The following is a 24,710-nucleotide window of genomic DNA, read 5'->3' as shown; positions in this document are numbered from 1 at the left end:
TTTACCATGTGTCCTCTGGAACTAATCCAGCAGAGAAGGGAAGGAACACCTCCTAAAAGGCCTGGTGAAGGTGGAAGTCTAGGCACCCCATTCAACCTTTACTAGCCTGTGTAGGAGTGAGACACAGTTCTTTCTGTGGTGTTTGCTGGAGTAGAGTGGTTATTATCTAGAAGTTTTCTAGTTTGCTAGGCTGCCTCTTTCCTGGTCCTTTGGCTAGAAAGAACAGGCTTGCTTTTGTTTTGATTTTTTCCTTTGGCTGTCCCCACTGGCATTTCCAGGTCACTGGCTTCTTCAGCACCACATCTGGGATACATGAGACAAAAAGAAAACCCAGGGAAGTCACCAATGTGTGGTTCCTTAGGTTCTGAGGCCCCTAGCTGGTCTGCCTCCTTTTCTCCGCCTTTCAAGTCTCTTATGTTGTTGTTGTTGTTGTTGTTTTTCAAAGATTTTACTTATTTATTCGACAGAGAGAGAGACAGCCAGCAAGAGAGGGAACACAAGCAGGGGGAGTAGGAGAGGAAGAAGCAGGCTCCCAGCAGGGAGCCTAGTGTGGGGTTTGATCCCAGGGTCCTGGGATCACGCCCTGAGCTGAAGGCAGACGCTTAACGACTGAGCCACCCAGGCACCCCCATCAAGTCTCTTATGTTTTTTTTTATGTGCAGTGTCCAAGGTTTTTAGTTGTATTAGCGGGAGGAACAGGGAAAAATACAACTACTCAATTCCCTGATCCATTTTCTTTTATTCACTTGTTTATTCGGGTTTCCATTTGATTGTGAGCTCTTTTTTTAAAAAAGTTTATTTAATTAATCTCTACACCCAATATGGAGCTCAAACTCACAACCCCAAGATCAAGAGTTGCATACTCTTCTGACTGAGCCAGCCAAGTGTCCCCTGATTATGAGCTCATTAAGTATATTTTTGTGACTCTAATACCTAGTTTGGCACATGATCTGCAAACATATGGAAGAAGGAAAAAAGAAAATAGAACATGGAGTGAAGTGAATGAACGGCACTCCTCCCCCACCCCCACCCACCGTTAGGTGTGTGATGCCAGAAGAGGAGGAGGCTTAATCCTGTCCTGAATGATGAGGCCTCTCCTGGTATTTTCCTGTTGAGAAAGGTAGCTAGCTCCCAGAGCTCACACTCTCTTTCCTAGGTTCTCATGTGTTACCAAAAACTACCAGCAGGTGACAGAATAATGGATGAAAATGGACTGTTGACCAAGACATAAGGAGCTTGAGTTCCTCTGATATAGAGGAATAAATTCTACTACCCTACCCACCCCAGGTACAATTCCCAAATGCTGCTCTGAAAGTTAGTCATTTTTTTCAGCCTTGGGGTACAGGTTGCTGTTCAGTGGGAACAGAGTTGGAGTAAAAAGAAGGGGGCTCTGTTAGACTCCATGGTGACATGTGACAACAGGATTAGTGGTTTTTGTGAAAATAAATATCTAGCATTTAGTTACTAATTTCTGGCATTTAAACCCACAGGAAGGTGGAGATTGGATGAGGGGAGGATGAATAGTTTTCTTAAACGATATTTTAACATTGATACTTTAAAAGCAAAGCAAAACAACACAAAACCCACACAAACACCCCTTATCCTACCACCCATTTCTTCTGTCAGGCCCTGCTGATACGCACACATCATTGGTGATTCAATATTTAAATTCACTTTTTCATTCATTATCAAAAGTATTTTCTGATGTTAATGTGGAGGGGGATTGCTTTTCAAAATTTCTGTTTGAACTCATGTGCAGACAGTTAATAACATTGTGGTCATCTGACCAAAAAAAGCCTGAGGGGAGGCTTTTGTTTGTTGCAGTCTTGTTTTTCTCAACTTTTTCTTTTAAAACTTTTTAATAGAAAACTTGAAAGAATAAAATAATGAGCACTCAATTACCCCTCGCTTAGATTCATTGTCAAATTTTGTTACATTTGCTTTCTTTTCTCTCGTATCGTTAAAAAAAGTTAATTTGCATACATTGATGGGTATGGTTTTAAAAGTTCCTTCAGTGGAAGCATGCACCCCATTTCTTTTTTCCTCCTTAATCCCGCTCTGCTTTCTTCATATAAAAAATTTAAAAGCTCCAAACCCCTGCCCTTCTTAGTCTCCCACCAGAGAGTTAAGTTCAGGTCGTACTGACCACCAAGGACCGGTAGGCCCAGTGACTTTCGCTAGTCTGTAATATTTGTTTTGGCCAACAGAATTTGGTCTAAGTTCGCAGACGAAAAAAAGCTGCAATAGGACCAGGATCGCCAAGCGTTAGTCACACGACGACCTTTATATTTCTTAAGGGAAAGTTCCTGGTCAATTGGGCAGCACTCCAGCTGAAGATCTTTACTTTTCTCCTGATCACAATTCAGGAAATCACTGCAACTATGTGAAGCTGAGAGCTTTTCTGTCTCTGTCTCTTCTCCGGTTATTTATCTCTGGTGTTGGGGGCTGTGATCGTGTGTTTACGATCATCGCTTCGCTCTGGGAGCCAGGCTTCGGCGTTCTCTCGCGGGTTTTCTAACTTCAAAAAAGAAACGCGAAGTAGTTTCCACCAGAGGAAGGCCCAGTTTTCAGGAATCTCAAAACCCAAGGCAGTTATAATAATATACAGAAGGGGAAGAGTTAAGTGGAAACATATACTCAGAACCATATACTTTCTAGGAAAAGCTGTTCTTAACTTCCCTGGTGGTCTAGTGGTTAGGATTCGGCGCTCTCACCGCCGCGGCCCGGGTTCGATTCCCGGTCAGGGAAACGTTCTTTTTATTTTTTTTTTTTTAAACCATTCCACAGAATCCTTTTAATGATTAACATTGTTTCTCCTAGTCAGTTTCCCATTCGTCCAAAGCTGAAATATAGGAAATGCAGAAATATGCAATGTAAAAACTGTTCTACCGCCTATTAACTGTTGACGTCCAGTTTTAAAAACAGAATTGAAATTATGCTGTCCATACTATTTTATTTCCAGCTATTTTTAAAGTTAATATATCTCCAACATTTGCCAATGGAAATAAACGCTCTTCACTAACATGATATCTTCCTTCCATTTAATTTAGTTTTAGAAAAGGTAATATATTTACATGGTTTAGGATTCAAATATGCAAAGGATATAACTGACAAATCTAATTTTTACCTCTGCCACCTAGTTTCCCTCTAATAAGGCAACCAATGTTATATTTCATAACCATAATTATGTAAATATTTTATGCAAACACAAGTACATGCATACATACTTACATATGTAAATATGCTCCCCCCTTGCACAAACGATAGCAAGCTATGCATGCTTTTTCTACACTTTGCCTTTTTCACTTAATATATTTTAGAAATATATTAGATTACACATGAAGTTTAGACATGAAGAGTTTCCTCATTCTTCCTTATGGCACGTAGTATTCTATTGTATTGATGATATTCCACAATTAATTGAACCAACTGCCTTTTGATGGACACTTAGGTTATTTCTAATCCTTTGCTATTACAAACAATGCTGCCATAAAAAAATCTTGCTGATACGTCATTTTGCATGTGTGTGGACTAAATGCCCAGGAATTGAAATACTGGTTCAAAAGGTATGTGCATTTGTGGATAGATATTGCCAGTATGCCTTCCACCGAGGTCGTGCCAATTTACACTCCCGTCAGCAATGTACAATGCATATAGAATTAAAAAAAAATTCATGTGGGTTTTCATCAAAGTGGATTTAATCTAACCTATTTCTGGAATTTTAGTTTTTTCCCCCTAAAATTTTGGCATTACAGATAACAGTTTGATGAACATCTCTGTAGATACATCCTAGGTATTTCCTCAGGATAAATTTATGGAAGTAGAATTACTACCTCATACCGTATACTAAATGAATTAATTAAATGCAAGAACTGAAACAATTAAAAAGCTAAGAAAAATACACTAGTGGATAGTTATCTTAATATTGGGTAGAACACTTTTCCAAGATAAAAGCAAAGACAGAAATCATAAAGGATAAAACTGATGAATTAGACACATAACAGAAAACTTCTTCTTATCTAAAAATCCCATAAAGAATGTTAAGAATCAAATGACAAAGTGGTAAAAATCAGTAATATTAATATAATGCAAATAATTAATAGAAAAATAGACAAAGCATATGACTTAGTAATTCTCAAAACTTATGCAAATAATTGGTAAGTATGAAAAATTATCAACCTCAATAGTAATAGAATAAATGCAAAATAAGATAAGACTTTATCCTGCACTTCCATGAAGATGAAAAGAATGAGACGTCCCATTGACTGATGTAAGTTAATAGCGAAAATTGATGTTATTTCTCCACACAGCAATTTGGCAATATGTATCCAAAGTTTTAAAATACGTATGTCTTTTGATTTGCAATTTTACCTTACTGCATTTGCTCAATGAAAACACTCTGCAATGCCTAATAACTCCCTCAGGGGTTATTATACCCAAAACTGGATTTCAGACGCCCCCTTCAAACGACAATAGAAAAAACTAGAATTGACTTTTTAAACCTGTAAATCAATAAGAAACTGCCACAGAATTTTTAATGTAACCACAGGAGAAATCCTAAAGAGCTTCCTCCTTTGACTTTGTGTTAGAAATCTCTCTTAACATGAATATCAGGTAGAGAATTATGTGACCAGAATTGGACGAGTTACTCCTTATAGGGAAACCGACCCAAGACCGCTTGTGTCGGCGTTGGTGGTATAGTGGTGAGCATAGCTGCCTTCCAAGCAGTTGACCCGGGTTCGATTCCCGGCCAACGCACTTTTTGGCTCTCACTTTTCTCCCGAAACTTTTAAGTAGTTCAATTTGGGAAACCATGGTGGAAGAAAAGGTTTTTTAAGACTATAATTGGGAGGGGAGTCTCTAAAAAAGAGCCTCTAGGGTTTTCGCAGCTGCAACCCTGAGCCAAGCAAGCCCTTGTGCTGGGTTCCGCCGCTGTTATCGCACCAGTTTATGATAACTATCCTTGTGGGGTCTTTAGGGAAGTGTCTGAAATAGAGGCTACTCGGATTTGTTTTTCTAATTCTCGGATGCGGCTCTGCTTTACTGAGGAATCAGAATGAGGAAGTCAGCCTAAGAGCCCGCAGTTCCCGGAGAGCGCTGTGTCGCTTGGAACGTTGAGGAAAGCAAGAAGAAACCAAGAGCAGGGCCTTCGACCAGCTCCACTTCTCTTCCGGTTCCACCGCTCCGGGGACAGAAACGTCAATTCCAGCGCACAAGCTGGAGATGTAAAGAGGAAAATCCTCAGGGCGGCCTCTCGCACCCCTGTGCGGGGCGGCTTGATTGGAAGGGAGAGAAGTGGCATGAGGAGGGGCGACCGGGTATGGTCCCCGGCCGCAGCCCGCTGCCCAGGCGAAGGGCGATGTTGACGCCTGCACGCGGGATTTAGGAGCTCAGAACCAGATTCAGGGGTCAACACTTCGAGGTTGTAGAGTGGAAACGTTTGTTTGGTATTTTGATTGAGGCAGATCACTCGAACCGGGCAAACGAAACGACAGCACAAGGTACGTATTCCTATTTCAAAGGGCATAAAATAAAGACGCAGTACGTCGCCTGGCAGGTGGCGCGCCGTGATCGTATAGTGGTTAGTACTCTGCGTTGTGGCCGCAGCAACCTCGGTTCGAATCCGAGTCACGGCATGTAATATCTCCCTGGTGGCTTTGTTTTCGTCTTTTTTTTTTTTTCTTTAAGCCTTTTAAAAGGGTTGAAAGAAGTTTAATTCTCTCTTCATTCCAAGCAGCCTCGCAGAAGTGCTGTCCATGAATTGGGTGTTGTTTCTGTTCAGCTCCTTCCGCCTCTCGCCAGCCTCAAGCAAACCACCTAACCAGCTCTGGCCCGGACGCACTTCAGGGCGGTATGGGGAGCCTCGGAGCTGCCAAGGCTGCAGAAGTGAGAACCCTTCGCTTCTGACTCCGGAACTCCTCGCCTGTACCGGACGTTGGAGAAATGAAAGTTGGGAGAGAGGAGTGAAACCGCCTGGGGCTCTCTCATCCGACTTGAAATCTCGCTTGGACGTTTACACGTAATAAATATGGTCTTTTACTTTAGCCACACAAAATTTTTTAAAACAAAGTCGTGCCCCCAGTGACGCGTCCCTCAGCCCCACTTCCACCCACCACCCTGGTCGTCCGGGTTTAGGAAGAGAAGGAAGCAGCGGCTGGAGCACCAAGGTCCCGGGAGAGCAAGTCCCCATGCCCCACCTGCTCCCCCGGCTGTTTGCGCCTCTCAGCCCCGTTCCCTCGCGCTCTTTCGCCTCCTCCTCAGGAGTCCTCATGCCAGAACCCAGGCTGTCAAAATGATCCGGTCCGCGCGGACTTTCGGAAACATGGAGATTTTAGGACTCATGAGTCTCCGTCCTCTGGGAGGCCCGCCGGGCCCCACGCGGTCCCCACCATTCTCTCAGTGCCTCGGTCCCGGTAGCAAAAAGCTACTTTGTATTTGCAAAATACTAGATCCTAAAGTCTGGTGTGTGTCTGGACCGTACAGCCGGTCTCTTTCAAGAAATGATATTCCTAAAGGAAAAGCCTTGAGGACAGCGCCCGGCTAGCTCAGTCGGTAGAGCATGAGACTCTTAATCTCAGGGTCGTGGGTTCGAGCCCCACGTTGGGCGAGCGGTTCTTTTTCTCTTCTGTTCCTATTAAATCCTCTGTTGGCAATCAATACTTGTGAACTTATAATTAGCCATTGCGGCCACTGTTGTTTTAAACTCGGGTAACAACTTCCAGAATCTCCTCTATTCGCTACAAATTGAACAAATATGAGGAATCCGACCAGGGACCTTGGTCCTTGACACAGCGGGTCCCTGACCTACCGCTGGGGGGCGGGAGGAGCTTCTCCCGGGAGGAAAGTGACACGAGCCAGAGCAGCTCCGAGTCCGGACCCGCGGGGCTCCCCCTCCGACCTACCGCGCCTCTGCTCCACGGAGAAGCCGCCTTAGGATCGGACGGACGGAAATACTCTGCTTCTCTTCTGCTTGGTGGGGGAAAATTTTGGAGGAGGTTTTTTGAAGGCCTTCTTAGCTAGTTAAAATGTTCTCCTCTAGGTGCCAAGGAGAATGTTTTTGCTTTTCAGGTTTGAAGCGTTCATCAGCCGCAAAGGGCTGTGAAATACAGCTCGTTTACTAAGATGCCGAAGCGGGGAAAAAGGAGAGTGCCCTGCAAAAGGGTCTGGGGAGGCGAGGGAGGGAGTCGGAGAGGGGAGGAGGAAAGGCGCGGGCGGGGCGGGGCGCAGGCGCGAGCTCAGTTTGCGCTGCATTTGTCCCTGCCGAGCCTCCTTTCAGGGTTGGAATGGGTCTGGCTCCAGGGGTTTCTCGAGGCGAGCGGGAGCCAAGTTGGGCACAGGTCGAGAGGCTTCTCCACCGTGACGAGGACATTTTACTCCTCATACAAGCCGTCCGCCTCCCTCCCCTAAGGATCCTTGGACAGTCCTTTTTTTTACTTCTTTTTTTTTTTACGCTTGCAACTACGCTTCAGTCTCCCACCAACCGCCTCCGAGATGATCACTGCGTGAGGCCGGTCGCTCTCGAGAGTGTGGTGCCGGGACAAAGAGCTTGTGAGACACGCGAATGCTCAAGCCCCACCTCAGACCTGCGGCGTCAGGAACCCGGGACTGGCCCAGCCACCGGGGCTTAGGCCCTGTCGGCGATTCAGGTAAATGTTCGAGGTCAGGAACCACTGCGCCGGGGCAGCCTCCTTCCCGGTCAAACAAGACACACCACGTTCTTGGCTGGGAGACTCCACGTCACAAAGAGAACATCTCTCCTGAATCTGCTGTCTGAAGTTCACATGGTTTTCATAATATCAAAAAGAGCTTTTTAGAATTCAAACTGGACACTATAATTCTAAACTTTAAAGGGAAAAGTAACAAGCAGAAATAGGGAAATTCTTTTTTTAAGAAAAGAGCAATAACGAAGAGCTAAGCCTATGAAATATTAGAGTAATTAGATACCATGTATGAATCGACAGTAATAAATGGTACAAGAATCCAGAAATATCCCAAAATACATGAAGAAATGTAATATATTAGAAAAAGGGTTTTGAACCAATAATTCTAATGAACAGTTTTGAATAACTAGGTAGGTATCCAGGGAAATAAGGGTCAGTGAATATCCTACTCTTTACATAAGGGTAAACTCCAGATCAATCAAAGATTTAAATAATAATAAAGAGGAACATAAAAGTTCTTGTAGAAACATGAAACAATTATTTTATTATCTTGGTCTGAATGTGAAAAAAAGCTGTTCTATGACATGAATCCACAAGTCCTGAGAGTATCAATGAATTTGACTACATAAATCGAATCATACCGGCCTAAGTAAAAGTCCAAACAAATTTGGGGAAATATTTGCAACTTGCATTGCGTTAAAACCCCTCCATTTTAAGTTCTTGCTTTGGTGGTTAACATCCTTCTCATTGCCCTAATTGTGAACTCATACCCCAAAACAGCTGAAACCCTTTGATAACAAACCCAACTGCTGGACTCTAACTTCCCCTTCCTCTCTTCCTTTCTCCTTCGCCCCCAACCTTCCGTTCCCGTCCTCTCTTGGTTTGCTTTCCATGGATCCACCCAAGACCCAGTATAGACAGTGACCCACAGGTCCTCCTGTCTCTACTCCCCACCTGTAAAATTGAGCACCAGCTGGCTATGCCCCTGTGTGGCCCTGTGCTGCACAACATGACCCCCCTCTTGGGGACCGTGAGTATAATAAACTTCCTCCTTTCAAGCCTGCTTCTCTCCTCCTGTGGCTTCACCACTTCACCAAACCGTATCCAACATCTGCATTCTTAGAACACATGTATATGCAAAAGGCTAATTTTCCTAATATTTACAGAACTACAAACCAACAAGAAATAAGCCAACAACCCAATAAAAACAGCAAACATATAAAGAATAGAAAATATACATTTCTATTACTCGTAAGGAAAGACAGTCAATATTCAAGGTTGCTATTAATAAAGCTATGCAATTTAAAACAACATTGAAATGACACTTTTGACCTTCAAGAAATGCTAAAATTTGGGGGCACCTGGGTAGCGCAGTCGTTAAGCGTCTGCCTTCGGCTCAGGGCGTGATCCCGGAGTTCCGGGATCGAGTCCCACATCAGGCTCCTCCGCTATGAGCCTGCTTCTTCCTCTCCTACTCCCCTGCTGTGTTCCCTCTCTCGCTGGCTGTCTGTCACATAAATAAATAAAAAAAAAAAATCTTTAAAAAAAAAAAAAAAAAAGAAATGCTAAAATTTTTTGAAGTTTAATACGTTGGAGAGGTTAAATATGAAAGGGTAAATTGGTCCAAGTTCTACAGGGTGCCCTTTTAACAACATCTATCAAAAATTTAAATAAACTTTTTTTTTACTTTTTAAAATCCACATTTAGAAATTTATCCCATTACACCTACACATGTGTGTGAAATTAACATATACACGGTTATTCCTGGAGCATTTTTCATTAAGTAAAAGACTGGAAACCTCTCTAAATGTCCACCAGTTGGGGGGGTAACTAAATATACAACTAGACGTACAATTAAATATGGTTCGGCTAGCTGTAAAAAAGAATGAGGAAGCTCCTGCTATTCCATATGGTGTGATTCAAAAGAAATGGTGGTAATATTTTGCAGCTCCTCCCATCAGGAGGTGGAGCTTATCTGTCCACGCGTCTGCATCCAGGATTGGCTCTGTGACCTGCTTTGGCCAATGTTGGTGCCTTAGCAAACCTGAGGCAAGCACAGGCTTGAAAAATGCTTGCACGCTGGGGCTTCACCTCCTTTTGCTGCCCTGGGAATCCTCAGCCCATGATCTGAAGAGCCTCAAGCTGGTCTGCTGGAGAGATCACGAGGAGAAAAAGATCCATCCCTGCTCTTCTAGTCAATTCAGCTGTGCCTCAGACAGGTGACAGAGCCGTCCTACCAGCCAGCCCCAAATGAGATGGCCCAGAACAGAAAAACTTCCAACTCACAGAAGTCCTGAAAAATAATAAATTATTGTTATTTTAAGTCAATAAGTTTGGGATGGCTTGTTATATAGCAAAGGCTAACTTAAATTCACTGAGAAATAAATCGAGTGAAGATTCCAAAGGAACAGTCTTATAATGTGCAATCACTTGTGTCAAAAGGTTGCAAGAGACAGACACTTTTACTTGTATATACATAAACACCGCTGGGGTGACACACAAGAAATCCAAATTCCCCTATCGAAAGGGCCCATTAAGTGCCCAGTATAGTGGCTAAAAATAGACCAAACCCTTTCAGAACGGTAGGGACAAAGAGGAGATCCTGTAAGCTCTTGGGAAGGCAGGTGAGAGAACAGTTGACTGTAAATAGTCGAGAAGCAGAATGGCAACTACCCTCTCTACAGTGTTGATGCGCTCGAGTGTATAACCGTCAGGAACAAACCTGCAATTAAACAAAGCTGGATTGTTGGCCCCTTGCAACAAGGGAGACAACATACACCATGGGGACTGTGGGGCAATTCTACCTTTGGAAATCTCAATAATTTTTATTCAAAAAGTGGGAGGACTGGAACAGAGCCAAATATGAAATTGGTAAAGAAGCTGCAGTTACTATCAGTGGTTGGGAAAGGAAGGGGAAGTTTGGTCATTTTTTTTGTGGTTTGGACTGTGTTCTCTTCATGCTCAGACATGATCGGTGTAGGAACGGTGGCCATACTGACTCCATTTTTGGCCGGCATTTTGACTTGTCCGCTTGGTGCTCAGTCTAGTGTTATGCTCTTCGGAAGCCGCCCCCCCTCAAAGATTACCGTACATGTCTTGGGGTCACAGAGGAGACAAGAGCACCAAGAGTTCTGCTGCGGCCTCCAGAAGGCCCATTAAGATACAAACTTCAATGACGTAGTTTTGGCCTCCTGATGGACAGGTGGCACCAGGAGGTCTGTTGACGTCAGCTGTTAATCACGTTTGCGTGTACACTTTGATCTCACGGTTACGCCCGCCCTCTGGTCCCATCTCTTTATACAATCTGTGAGCGAAGGTCTGGATTTTTGTGGAGAAGAGCTGAGCAGCTGACTGGATCATGGGCCGATCCTTCCCGCCAGTAAGTTACCCAGTATAAAAACTCTGTGTCAACTGTCGTCTGATTTGTTTTTCCATCTCAAAGTGCCTTCTCGGTTTGGGGGATGCTTGACAGTTCCTCTGCCTTCCAACAATCATGAAACAGTTCTTGTTTTTAACCTTGGCTTCATCGTGATTAGAGAGTGATTTTGTCTCATGTTGGTGTTCTGGGGGAAATTTTTTAGTTTTAACAGGAGAACATCACAGCCCAGGTGTTTGAGTCAGGCCAGCTCTAAGCTGACAGCAGTGAAGAGCTATATTTTCTTTCTTAACCGCAACTCTAGAAAATAGAAAACAATGAAGCGATGCTTTGAAAAATCTGAGGGAAAATGATTTCAACCTAAAATTCTCTATTTAGTAAAATATCAATTAATGGATATAACATGGATATGGATATAATAGACATTTTCAGACATATAATGTCTCAAAGAATTTAGTTCTTGAGCAACTTCTCTATAGAAGTTATTGGAGGACATACACCATGAACAGGAAGGAAGGAATGAAGAAAGAAGACCACTTGTAACCCATGAAGCAGAGGACCTAACAAAAGAAAGAGGCAATGGAACCCCCAAGATGATGGTGAAGTAAAGGGCGACAGCTGTGGGCAAGGCCTATTAGGTCAAGTGGTCCAGACTGGAGGAGATAGGGATGTGTCAGGAGAGATTTCTTGGGGGAAAAAAAAGAAAGAAACAAAACTGTTTATTTCAATGTGTCGAGGGGAGATATACAGAACTGGAAAGAAAACGGTTATGATTTAGTAATAAATGCATGGAAAACTAAGCAAATGGAAAAATAAGGTAATTGTTCATGCCAGGAGAAAATGTTACACAAAAATTAATCACATTAAATTGTGTGGCTTATCTGTTAATAGTTTATATATATTTAAAATAATAATCATTGATCTCATCAAAATTATGATATAAGTATGTAAGATGTATTAGACATCTCCGGAGAATGGAACCAACAGAAGATACATAAATATATATACATACCTAGGACATATATATGTGTGTATATAAAATCTCTATACCGGTATCTATATATCTATATTTATCTATTGAGAGAGAGAGAAACTTTTATTTTAAGGAATTAGCTCATGTGATTGTGGAAGCTGGTAAATCCAAAATCTTCAGGATAGGCTAGCAGCTGGAGACCCAGGGAAGAGTTGATGTTGTAGCTCTAATCTTGAGGCAGGGTCTGGAGGCAGAATTCCTCCCGCCTTGGGGGACCTTGTGTTTTTTCCCCTGAGGCCTTCAACTGATTAGACGAGGCCCACTCTCATTATGGAGAGTAATCTGTTTTACTCAAAGTCTATTGATTTACATGTTAATCTTATCTAAAATATACCTTCACAAGAACATCTAGACTGATGTTTGACCAAATATCTGGGTACTATGGCCTAGCCAAGTTGACACATAAAATTAATCATCACAATCAGGAAGATAGGGAAGTGGGGAAATGTGTGTGAGTGTGTGTGTGTGAGTGTGCGCGTGCGCGGTCCGTGTAGAAGGAGTAGGTAGAAGAGAGATAAAGTACCTAAAACTAGAAAATGAATAATTAACAATATTTGTTTACAGAGATGGAAATAGCCAATCACTGATTAAAAGACGTTAAAGTCAATGAGCGGAACAGAGATGCGGTGACCTCGCAGATGCTTTGGTGGAACATTCTCTGAGGTTCTCTGAAGGCCAGCCCCGCTGAGGATTAGGGGGGTTTCCTGGGACTTCCCAGCTCAGGATTCCTGGGCCGCATGTGGGGAATGTAACCACAGAAAAGATGGCGTAGTATCCCAGCAGTAGCAGCCGTGGAGACCCAGAGAGACGTTTCTGGAACCTGGTAAAGTAAAGTGATAGTTGTGTCTCAGGCTGTAGTACACAGTGCCACCAAACAACAGCTGTGGCTTTGAGGCGTAGCAAAGAACAAAATCACTGTCAGCCTGCAGAAAAGAATTACCCTGACCTCATATTCTTCCCACCCTGCCAACCCCAATCAGTGCATCCCATGGGCTGTAGCTAACAGGAAGCCAGGGGGCAGAGGAGCCCTTCTGTGCGGTTCAAAAAGGTTAACTTTCTGGGGCATATAGTAAGGTGGGTAATGGTGAGAATGGATCGGGAGTGACAAACGCAGAACACCACGCAAATACGGCCTTTTCCCTCTTGAGGTTTTTAAGCAAGTTGACAGACTTTAGTCCTTACAGCAGTTTTAGGTTTACAGAACAACTGAACGGAAAGTATAGAGTTCCCGTATGCTCCTTCTCCTCCGCCGACTCCCCCGTATTAATACCCTGCTTTGGTGCAGTACGTTTGTTACAACTGAACGAGGACGGATACATTATTAATAACTACAGTTGTAGTTTTCATTAGGATTCATGCTTTGTGTGGTACAGTTCCATGTTTCTGAGATTTTCATTGTAAAATAATTTCATCATTAGCTGCGTTTTGGTGTCAAGTTGTCAAAAAGATTTTGCATTTCCTGAATAAGCTCACTGATTTGAGCATACCTGCTTGTTGTCTTCAGACCTGTGTGATGTCTGGACTGGAGATGCATAAGTGTTTGGTTCAATCTTTCTTTCCCTTAGATCATTATAGACCCTAGGTTTCATTTTCCTCCCATCTTTGTCAGAACCCCATTTTCTTATCAGAGCTCTCCAACTTCATTAAAACAAAGTTCTGTAACTGATGTATGTTTTTCATACCATAGGTGGATTCTCTTTTCCACAAAAGTACTGGTAATGTGACTAGAATCTTGAAATGCAGGATTTTTTTTAAGATTTTTTTTTTTTTTTTGAGGGGGCTATGAATAACTGTGAGCTTCTAGCTCAGAGCAGACAAGTAGATCAGGGAAGAAAGAAAGGAAAGAAAACCCTGTGGAACTTCTGGATCGTGATGCTTTAAGAATTTCCCAGAGAAAGTGGCTTGCCCACGCTGTCAGGGGCCCGGCAGTGACTGTGGGTTAATGGCCTGCCCTGTGGCTTCAGCAGCCTGGAGGCAAGTCTGAGCTACAGCCCGTGAAGATGGCCTGGTTCACCTGAGGTTTTTAATCCATACTTATAAAGGAGGTAGTTACTTTCTTATAAAAGTAATAAAGCCATGCTTGTTGACTTTACTGAAAAATACAATTGCTTTATTTTATTAAAAATAACACTGTTTATTAAAAACAATCAGGTTAGTATTTTGCCTTTGGGAACTGAGAGCGTGAGGAGAGGAAATAAGAATTTTTTCATGTATCTTTTTATAATCCCTGATTTTCCGTTGTCACACACACACACACACACACACACACACACACAATTCTTCTAGGAGGAAAAGATCGGAGAACTACAGGACAAGTTCTGCTCCCACCTACACGTGACTGTTCTCAAGTCTGCAACCTGGTCACTTTATATAAAGGGCATTTTAAACACTCAGTAAATGCCTCTTTATGTCACCACCTGCTGTGGACTGAATGTTTGTGTCCCTCCCAAATCCATATGGTGAAGCCCTAACCCCCAGGGTGATGGTACTGGGGGGGGGGGGGCGTGAAGCCTTGAGGAGGTAAACAGGTTTAGATAAGGTCATGAGGGTGGCACCCCATGAGGGGACCTTATAAAAATATGAAGGTCACCAGATCCTCCTCTCTCTGCTCTCTGCTCATACACTGAGAAGGCGGCCGTCTACAAGCCAGGAACGGGACCTTGCCAAGAACTGAATGTGCCGCCTCCTTGATTTTTGACTTTTCAGCTTCCAGAACTGTGAGGAATAAATGTCTATTGTTTAAGTTACCAAATCTATGGTACTGTATTACAGCAGCCTCAGCTAGGACACCAGCCCAGACCTCGGAAAAGATCAAAATAAGACTTTAGAAATCTATCTGAGAATGCATCCCCTATTTCTGTTTTCTACGAGAAGTTTCCTTCAGCTCCTTGTTCAGCTCAGCTCACCAGACAAGGTTTTATAACAAGTGTCACATACCAGCATAGAGGGAACAATTCCACAAGATCAATAGAACGGCACCATTATCAAGTTCTCCCAAATAAAGTCCTGAGAATACAGTCTCTCCTCTTGCTGCCATAAGAAAAAAATTAAAAGATCCATTATCTGAAGTCTCAATCTGATGAAAATTTTAAACATCTCTCCTTTCCAATTTTTATTTGGCTCAGGACCACCCATGAAGGTCCCACTCTGAAGGGTGAGAAGCCTGGGCTCTCTGCGGCAGGAACACTGGGAACTGCACCTCTACAGTCCTATGAATCCAACCGTATGAACTACTTCCCCAGGATCTCCAGGGGCCAAGAGAACATAGGAGACTGTGGGAGCACCAGCCCCTCACCCACAAGACTTAGTGTGTGAGACCAACAAGCAGTAACAGTCCCCAAGCAAAAGTGGTGGATTTGTACTGCTAGTCAATATCAGTTTGGGTTGCCAAGAAGAGTCCTCGTAGAATTTGGGAATACGACTAGGTACAACTTCTTTGGAGGGCAAGCAGTCAGGAATTAGCAAAATTAGCAATGACAAATACTTTTATTAGGAAAGTCCACTCCCAGGAATCTCTTTTAAGGAAATCCATGCGTAAGTGATAAGGATATTTGTATAAGGATGTTCTTGAACAACCATTTCTATAGCAGTGAACATTATAATCAGCGTCATGTCTAACATTTAAGGAGTGTTTGTATATACAATAACCCATCCAAAAAAAATTTAAAAATAAATTAAAAAACACCACCACAGTAACCTATCCATACCATGAAAAGATATGCATTTGTTTAAGGGAATGAGGTAAATAACAGAAATGGTGATGAGATGCCACTGAAAAGAGTTAAAGTAGCTAATGTTTAATAAACATTAAGTGGTCAAACGGTTTACATGCATATCTCATTAAAATTTAAATTAATCCATGAGTGAAGTACTCCTATTTGCCCCCTCTTATGGACAAAGAAATCGAGCGAGGCACAGAAAATTCAAAATTTGTTCAAGCCACATCGTGGAAGAACCAAAATTTCTACCTAGAACTAGAGGCTTCACCGCGAGTGAAGACAGGTTTTGTTGTTCTCACTTCTTGGGATTTTCTAGTTTCCAGGATGTGCTGCTGTAAAAACCCAGCTTCGGGAAGTGAGGGACTCTGCAGTGCCTCTGGGATAAGTAAGGCCCAGACGCGGACTACTGAAAAAAATACCTTTACTGAAAAACTCCTTCTTTTAGGTACTTTTATGCAACTTGAATCTTCGGGAAGCATACTTCGGAGTCTGATTTAAAGTGGATAGGACTCCGAGGATAAATAAAGTCACTAACAGGTTGCAAGGTGCTAGTAAAAGACACCGTCCCTGGGTGGGCTCGAACCACCAACCTTTCGGTTAACAGCCGAACGCGCTAACCGATTGCGCCACAGAGACACGGAAACTCTTTTTCCTAAACTCATTTCCTGATCTCAGAAATTGCTTTCCAACCTCTAAGGGACATCTCATTCTCCCGCTCCGGAAACCGGAGGCGCGGGAGACACTGAGGCCACCGGTCGTGTCACTGGATATGGCTGAACCCCGATACCGGGCCAATCACCTGGGGGGCTCGGCGAGCTCAACGCCGGATCCGGCGCCTCGCCGCCTGCTCCTCGCCGCCTCCACAGCCGCCTGGCTCCAGGGGTCGCCCGCAGCCTCTCGGGCTGCAGCCATCCACCTCCCCGTTCTTAGCTCCGATCTACTCGTGGCGCTCACAGTGAGTCCCCACGGGTCAAGGCGGCCGCGCGTGAGAAGGGCGCTACCCCCATTGTCCCCACCTCGCCGCCCGCTCTCGATGCCACTAAGGTGTGGACTCAACGGGGCAGGACCCGGGCGTGGCTCGGGCTGCACCCCGCGCCCCTGGGCAGGGCCGGGCACCTACTGGCCACTCTCTACAGCCTGGTGAAGGATCCGTTCCGCGAGCCAAGAATTCCAGTGTGGGCTTTGAAGCTCTTAGTCCTACGAGGGGCTCGGGAGAGGGAAGACCGCTGGGGTTTCTCCGAGGCGCACGCGCTTTGTTCCCAGAGCTGATCCAGAACGCGGCGAAGATCCGACTTTGGACTCGTGCGCACTAGGATGGACCTGGGCTCCCCACCCGGGTCGGCCACGCAGCCTCAGTCCGGCTTCGGCGGCCCGGGGCTGGGGTGTCCAGGGTCGAACCCGGGAAGCTGGAGAAAGAGAAGGAAGCGAGGGGGCGAGGGGCAGCCTGGTGAGAGGCGGGCGGAGAGGGCGCGAGCACTCCAGCCGCTGAACAGAGTGGCCCAGAAAACTGAACACGCCGATTTTCCTTAATTTCCATCACCCGCCACTTGCCGTCTCTTGTGTGCGGTTGCTGATCTCGACTCAAAAAGACAGCTATTCCTCTTTTAATGGTTTAAAGACGGCAGCGCCGTGAGATGTCACCCTTTAGACCTGGCTACTTACCGAACGCGGGCCTCGGAGCTGCTGGGGCTCCCACAGTCCCTGCTCACCGCAGGAGGGGAGGAATCGCTGCAAACCGTCCCCCCGGGGGGACCGCGCCCAGTCCCAGCCCCTCGCCCCGGCCCGGAGCCGGCCGGCTGCGCGCTCGCCCTCCGGGTCCCTGCGCCCCGCAGAGGAACCTGGACGAATGTGACGAACCGTCCGTACTTCAAGGAAGTGCACTCTCAGAGGCCACCGTAGGAGAGGCTGATAAAGAATTCTGAAGAACAGGGTGTCCCAGTGAACTTAATATTATTGCTGGGGTAAAGTGAGTAATGCTTGTACTGAGTAGGACGATGACAGCTGTAGCTAAATTCCTCATAAATAGAGGCGAATGTTCCCTATTGCTTTGTAGCCATTTGCAGGCTACCTACAAGCATGCACTCAGGTTTTTTTTTCTTTATAAACGTAGCTAATATGCTATTTATTAATAAGTGTGTTCCTTTGAGTCTCAATTTATTTCCCCAACAGCCCCCAAAGAAGAGGTGGAGAACTTCGCGGGGCTGGGGCACAGAAAATGTACTTGGCTTCACGTCAACTTTCACCTGTGCTTAAAGAACTTGGACAAAAGTGCCCACGACTGTCGTGGAGGGTTGGGAAATTCCAGTAACAGGGCTAAGGAGCTGAGGATCCGTGGTAAGTCTCGGTGGGACCCCTTGAGATGGATTGAAAATCCTTTCATCCTAGACGTCCTTTCCATGGAAGTCTGAGTTCAGTCTGGGTGGAAACTAGCACCGGGAGAGGCCCTTCTAAAAGGCCCGGAGCCGGGCGCGGGGCGCGGGGCGCGGGGCACGGGGTGGGGGAGAGGGGGCTGGAGTTGCTCTCTCAGCCGGACCACGTCTCCGCGCAGCACGTTCTATCCAGTACGCGGGTCCCTCCTTGAGCTCAGAAGTAGGAAGATCCTAGGCCGGGATTGTGATTTAGTGCCAATCAGCTGTGGGCCAGAGGAAATCATCGAACTCTCTACAAACCTATTTCCTGATCAGCACACGCCGGGGTGTTGGCTCAGATATTCACTATTTGGGCAACGGTTCCAATCTGCTAGGGGAAAAAGAAGCGCATCTACTTTTCGTCGTCTTGCTAGCTCAGTTTGTAGCGCTCACGACTTCTCGTTTTAAGGTCTTGAGCATCGCCCAGCGTCCAGTGCATTTTATTTGGTTCTCTTCGGACTGGGGACCCGCCGTGGCCGGAGCCGTGGGGAATCCCCACGGTGGCCACGAGGGGGCGCGCGGTCCCTTCCCCTTGGATCTCGGCTCCCAGGAGCCACTACTTTTTTTCAGTTCGGACGGTAAAGAATAATGATGTCCAGTTGATTCACTTTCTCTGAGACTGGCACAACCCATGATACTTATTCTTTACCACCCCAACTCTAGGATCGTCTTGAGTCGGGGCAGGGGAGGTTGGTTGCATAAGGTCAGAGGCTCAGCTCAGATGCTACCTCATTCCCTCTGCTGCTATCGAACCACGGGAAAAGGCACAAAGACAACTGGATTTGAAGGTAACTGATTTCGTTTGTAATTTTAAATGTTCTATTATACACATTAAAAGCCTTATTCCTGGGGCGCTTGGGTGGATCAGTTGGTGAAGACTGGGACTCTTGATTTCGGCTCAGGTCATGATCTCAGTGTGGTGAGACTGAGCCTGGTGTGGCTCTGGGGGCTCAGCCTGGAGTCTGCTTAACATTCTTTCTCCCTCCGCCCCCCCCCCCAAATACATAAATCTTTAAAAGCCTTATTCCAAGAAGCATGTGCAGGTTTCAGCAGATCACAAAGGAGTCCTCAGTAGAAAAAAGGTTTAAAATCTGCATGCTTGGGAGAAAAGACCCGGTGCATCGAGGAGTGCTGGTGGGGAAGAGAATGGGAAGGAAGATTCAGAACAAGAGCTACGGAATTGGGGAACGGGAGGAAAGAGATACGTTCCAGGGACTGGTCCCCAGTAAGGACAGCTAGTCTTTCTGGGCCTCCCATCAACCTTTGTCTTTCAAAGCAGCTTCTCACTCTTCCACCCATCTGATTCTGGGAATTCTGGCATTTTCTACTAGGTCTACTAGGCCTACACAAAGTTCCTTCTACTAGGACCAGGCATCTTACAGTTGTCCTTTTGCTAATCCTCTCTTTTGTTGTCCTAGGAGAGTCTGTAGGTAAGGCAAAACTTTAGCTGTACCGTCTTAGGGACTCCAAATGGGCCTGAGAATTAAGGTGACATAGGACAGGTTAATAGGAGAGAAGCACATTGATTTTTACACGAACATGGGAGGTCCAATAGGAAAATGAAAATCCAAAGAAGTGGGTAGGCCTGCGTGTTTTTATACTAATTGTGAAAAAGCAAAATATATGGGAAGATTAAGGGAAGATATAACTTACTTTAACAAGGTCTGTACAGATTTCTCTGGGCCCTGACTTCCTATCTCACACGGCAGGAATGTTTCTTTCCTCCTGGTATGAGGAGGGCATCTTTCACATGGGAGTTTTAGCTCCTGCTTTCAGGAAGGAAAGGGGAGGTCAGAGCACTCTTCTTGCACCTGCTGTTTTTTAAGTGCCCTTAGCTCAAAACAATCGTTACGTCAAAGTGGCATATTTTGGGGTGGCATATCCTGCCACTCGTCAAGTTCAACCACGGGAATATGCCCGGAGAACAGGACACTTAGCTCAGACCTCCTTGTGGCGCTGTGGGGTCACCGTGCTGAAAGTGAGTCCAGCACTCCCAGATCCTTCTTCCTACTTGTTAAAGTAAAAACAAAACCCTTCGCCTAGATCATTTGTAAATGTGGGAAATAGTATTCAAATTATTTAGAAATCAGTAATCTAGGGACCCCCGGGTGGCTCAGTCAGTTAAGCGGCTGCCTGTGGCTCAGGTCAGAATCCCAGGGCTCGCTCAACAGGATCCTGCTTCTCCTTCTGCCTGCTGCTCCCCCTGCTTGTGCACGCGGTCTCTCTCTGACAAATAAATAAATAAATAAATAAATAAATAAAATCTTTAAAAATAAATGAATAAATAAATAAAACAAGGATTTAATAAAATAGAAATTAGTAATCTATGTAAAATCCTTCATTTTATCTTTTTAACAAATTTTTGAAAGCACTTTATTTTTTTTTTAAATTTCATTCTTTTTCAAATAAGCCTCTACACCCAACATGGGGCTTGAACTTACACAAGAGTCACATGCTCTAATGAATGAGCCAGCCAGGCACCCCTAGAATGCTTTATTTTTATGTTAAGATTTTATTTGTAAATAATCTCTACACCCAACTTGGGACTTGAACTTACAACCCCGAGATCAAGAGTCTCATGGTCCACCAACTGAGCCAGCCATTTTAGGCACCTTAACCTTAAATGTACTGGCAAGAATTCAGGGCTTCTACTCACAACCAAAACACAGTAATACCACCGGATTAGTCTTCTTGCTTCAAACAACCATAAAAATGGACAAAATATGTGAAGCACCTGTTTTCAGACACTGGACAGAGGTGGCAAAAGACTGTGATTCCCTGAGAGAGGGTTGGGGAAATGATCTGATGAGGGTACGGCAAGCTGGAATCCCAGCAGAATACGGTGTTCACACTGAGCTGCGGAGGCACAGATCAAAATTAGGGCAGCGGAAGCAATGGGAATCTTCAGAGCAGAGCATCAGAAAGGAGAAAAGAGTCAGGATGCCAGTTTTCAGAAGTCCACATTGGGTCCCCTGCAGGTCACTTGCTGACTGTAGGGCTGCCCATACTCAGAGAGCTACTATCCAAGGCTTACTAGATGACAGATGCCACAAGATGGAAAACAGAATACATCCTAGAGATCAGTGCTGGCAACATTAGGATTCAGGGCTTGTTAACAATCTACCACTCTGAGCATTCAGCTGATACTCCAGAAATGTGAAAACCACACCTTAGTGGAAGGCTTACTCTTGACCCTCCCTAACAGATACAAAACCAAGCCCTGATAAGATTAGCAGAGGAGCCGGGTTTCCTGGTTGAGTCACACCAAGCTAGAGAGCTTTGGGAAACACCTTGGATTTTCCAAAGATCACCTAAAGAAAACATAAATCCAGTGCTACACAAATTCGAGGTCATGGGTTAGTAGAACAAATATTGACACTCTTTGGAGGAAGATATCAGAATCTGGAGTCTCTACAATGTATCATTCAAAGTGTGCTATAAACAATAGAGTACTAGACAAACAAACAACTGAGGCCCATTTAATTCACACTTAAAAAAATAGGGGTGCCTGGGTGGTTCAGTTGGTTAAGCGTCTGCTTTCAACTCGGGTCATGATCACGCACAGGGTCCTGGGCCCGAGCCCTGCGTCAGGCTCCCTGCTCAGCAGGGAGTCTGCTTCTCCCTCTACACCACTCCTGCATGTGCTTTTTTTCTCTCTCTGTTCTCGCTCTCTCAAATAAATAAATAAAATCTTCAAAAAAAATAGCAGTCAAGAGAAACCAACTCCCAGGATATTAATTTTAGCAGATATATATACAATATATTATATATATATCTCACATATATATAACACATTATATATGTATATTTTATATAATTATATATATAAATAATATACATGAAATAAAAAGAATATACAATATCATTGAGTGTCCTGGGTTTTTTGGGTTTTTTTTTAAGATTTATTTATTTTGAGAGAGAGAGAGCACCAGCAGGAGGGGGAGAGGGAGAGGGAGAGAAATTCTCAAGCCGACTCTGTGCTGAGCGCCAAGCCCTTCACAGGGCTTGATTTAACAATCCTGAGATCGCGACCTGAGCTGAAACCCAGTTCAACACTTAACCGACTATGCCACCCTGGTGCCCCTGTTCTGTGTTCTAATAAAGAATTTCACACACACACAGAAAATGAAAATCATAAAAAATAATCAAATGGGAATTCTAAGGGGTGTGTGGGTGGCTCAGTTGGTTGAGCATCTGCCTTTGGCTCAGGTCATGATACCAGGGTCCGGGGATCGAGTCCCGCATCAGGCTCTCTGAGCAGGGAGCCTGCTTCTCCCTCTGCCTCTGCCCCTCCCCTCCACTCATGCTCTCTCTCTCTTTCAAATAAATAAATACAATCTTTAAAAAAAAAACAAATGGGAATTCTAGGGCTGCGCAATGGGCCCACAAACAAGCAGAGATGCAGATTATGGATGGTTTCAGCAACATGGGTTCCATTCACCATGGCTAACCTGGCTATAACCACTACTGAGTGCCCAAAAGCCAACAGCAAAGAACATCTCAGCCTGTGATATAATACCAGTCCCCCGTTGGCAAGAAGGGAAGGTGTCAGTCAACCACAGGACGGCAGGCTGATCACACAGGATCTCTGCACCGTGGGAGGGGCAACAATGTTATTCTCACTGGAATAGATACTCACTTTTTTTATGGTTTTGTCTTCTCTGCCTACAATCGTTCTGCTAAAACAACCATCTGTGCGTACTTCCGGAATACCTCTTCTGTATCATGGAATTCCATACAGCATTGCTGCTGACCAAGAACTCATTTGACAGTTGCCCTGGGCTCATGCTCACTCACTGGTTTTCCCCTGAAGTAGCTAACCTGATGGGACAGAACGTGTTTTTGAATATTCAGTTTCAGTGCCAGCTGGATGACAATTCTTCGAGGAGCTGGATAATATTTCACAGGATGGCATATACTCTAAATTAGCAAACAATATATGGTGCTGTTTCTTGCAGGTTTGGGAACCAAGTGGTAGAAACGGGAGTGGCTCCTCTATTAGCCCTAGGGATATACTAGTGAACATTTTGCTTCCCACCCATCTCTGTAACTTTGGTATCAGTTGATGCAAAGTCTTAGTTCCCGAGAGAGAAGTGCTTTCAGCAACAGGTGCAATAATGGCTGTATTAAAGTGGGCATCGAGGGGCGCCTGGGTGGCACAGCGGTTAAGCGTCTGCCTTCGGCTCAGGGCGTGATCCCGGCGTGCTGGGATCGAGCCCCACATCAGGCTCCTCTGCTGTGAGCCTGCTTCTTCCTCTCCCACTCCCCCTGCTTGTGTTCCCTCTCTCGCTGGCTGTCTCTATCTCTGTCAAATAAATAAATAAAATCTTAAAAAATAATAATAATAAAGTGGGCATCGAGACTGCCACCTGGCCATTTGGGGATCCTCAGGGCAGCGGGTCAACAGGTAAAGAAGGTTACTTTACTGAGTGGGGTGATTGATCCTGACCATAAGGGAAAACTGGGCTGTTCTACGCAATGGAAGTAAGGAGGAGTATTTGAGGAATGCAGGAAAGCCCTCGGAAGACCCTTCGGAACTCGCTGCACTCTGATTAAAAGTCAATGGAAAATTGCAACAATCCAGTACAGGCAAGACAGAGAATGGTCCAGAGACCTTGCGAAGGAGCGTTTATGGATCACTCCACCAGGCAAGATACCTGCTAACATTGAGGTGTGGTGCTTGCTGAGGGCAAAGGAAATGTGGAATGAATAGTGAAGAAGACAGTTACAAATACCAGTGACTGTTGCTGAAGTGATGACTGTAATAAAAAATGAGTATTTCTTCCTTATTTTGACATGAATATTTTTGTGTATGTATTAACCAATATTTTTCTCTTTCCTCTTCCATCCCACCACCAGCTAACATGTGTTGATAGTAGTCAACTTTTAATCTAAGTATTTAGGTTAGGATATCAAAGGGGGGAATGAATGTGATTCAACTGGAAGAGGAAGAAACATCAGGCAATTTTTGGGGGGAAAGGGCTGGCATGTTTTCATTGTTTGAAGAAAGCATGATTTTCCTATTGTCTTTATTTGAGAGTTAAGAATGGTTTTAAAAGGAGCAGGAGGTATATACCACCACACAGACATCGAGTCCACAGACCTGCTGTGGTGGATTTGTGTCCACTTTCATTCCTAAACTGGAAGCACATTTCCCAGAATTCCTATCCCTGCATAGTTCTGCCTTAGCTTCACAGCTCGATTTGAAAGGTGGAAATGGAAGTAGCTGCCATATTCTTCTAGACCCTGAGAAGGGCATGCAATTCATCAACTGGCTTATTTTAAGAGCATGTGGCAGAAGGTAGGCTTGCAGCAACAACTCCTGCCCTCTTTCTTGGGTGGTTCCCTGTTCATTGGGCCTGCTGGACATATAACTTCTTGACAGTACCAGGTGGACACTCTTTTCTTTAAGGCTAAGACTGAAGCAAGTTCTACGTCTATTCTTTTTTATGGGGTTCACTGTCCCACTTTATCCTGCGAAGGTCTGCCCAGGATTCCACTAAGCTTTGTTGA

At 44.7% G+C, this 24,710-nt stretch overlaps 3 long non-coding RNA genes and 5 other non-coding genes across 8 annotated transcripts; 6 read left to right on the top strand and 2 right to left on the bottom strand.

Annotated features, from left to right (window-relative positions):
- Positions 1-1,926: 1,926 nt before the first annotated feature.
- On the top strand, positions 1,927-6,657 carry LOC103678412. Its single transcript, XR_572675.2, has 2 exons — positions 1,927-5,501; positions 5,738-6,657. It is a non-coding gene; the product is annotated as an uncharacterized LOC103678412 (long non-coding RNA).
- Positions 2,677-2,748, top strand: TRNAE-CUC. The gene has a single exon. It is a non-coding gene; the product is annotated as a tRNA-Glu (tRNA).
- On the top strand, positions 4,687-4,758 carry TRNAG-UCC. The gene has a single exon. It is a non-coding gene; the product is annotated as a tRNA-Gly (tRNA).
- TRNAH-GUG lies at positions 5,565-5,636 on the top strand. Its single transcript has one exon. It is a non-coding gene; the product is annotated as a tRNA-His (tRNA).
- On the top strand, positions 6,535-6,607 carry TRNAK-CUU. The gene has a single exon. It is a non-coding gene; the product is annotated as a tRNA-Lys (tRNA).
- A 3,805-nt stretch (positions 6,658-10,462) lies between the features above and the next one.
- Positions 10,463-17,848, bottom strand: LOC103678415. Its single transcript, XR_572677.2, has 3 exons — positions 17,452-17,848; positions 12,702-12,890; positions 10,463-11,337 (listed from the first exon to the last, which is right to left on the bottom strand). It is a non-coding gene; the product is annotated as an uncharacterized LOC103678415 (long non-coding RNA).
- TRNAN-GUU lies at positions 16,352-16,425 on the bottom strand. The gene has a single exon. It is a non-coding gene; the product is annotated as a tRNA-Asn (tRNA).
- A 140-nt stretch (positions 17,849-17,988) lies between the features above and the next one.
- LOC103678414 lies at positions 17,989-23,408 on the top strand. The gene is made up of 3 exons (XR_572676.2): positions 17,989-18,123; positions 18,861-18,985; positions 22,939-23,408. It is a non-coding gene; the product is annotated as an uncharacterized LOC103678414 (long non-coding RNA).
- The last annotated feature ends 1,302 nt before the right edge of the window (positions 23,409-24,710 follow it).

Source organism: Ursus maritimus, unplaced genomic scaffold (assembly GCF_017311325.1).
Source record: "Ursus maritimus isolate PB19 unplaced genomic scaffold, ASM1731132v1 scaffold_12, whole genome shotgun sequence".
In the NCBI taxonomy this organism is placed as follows: Eukaryota; Metazoa; Chordata; class Mammalia; order Carnivora; family Ursidae; genus Ursus; species Ursus maritimus.
Note: the sequence above shows the minus strand (reverse complement) of the source record. Positions and strands in the feature narration are given on the sequence as shown.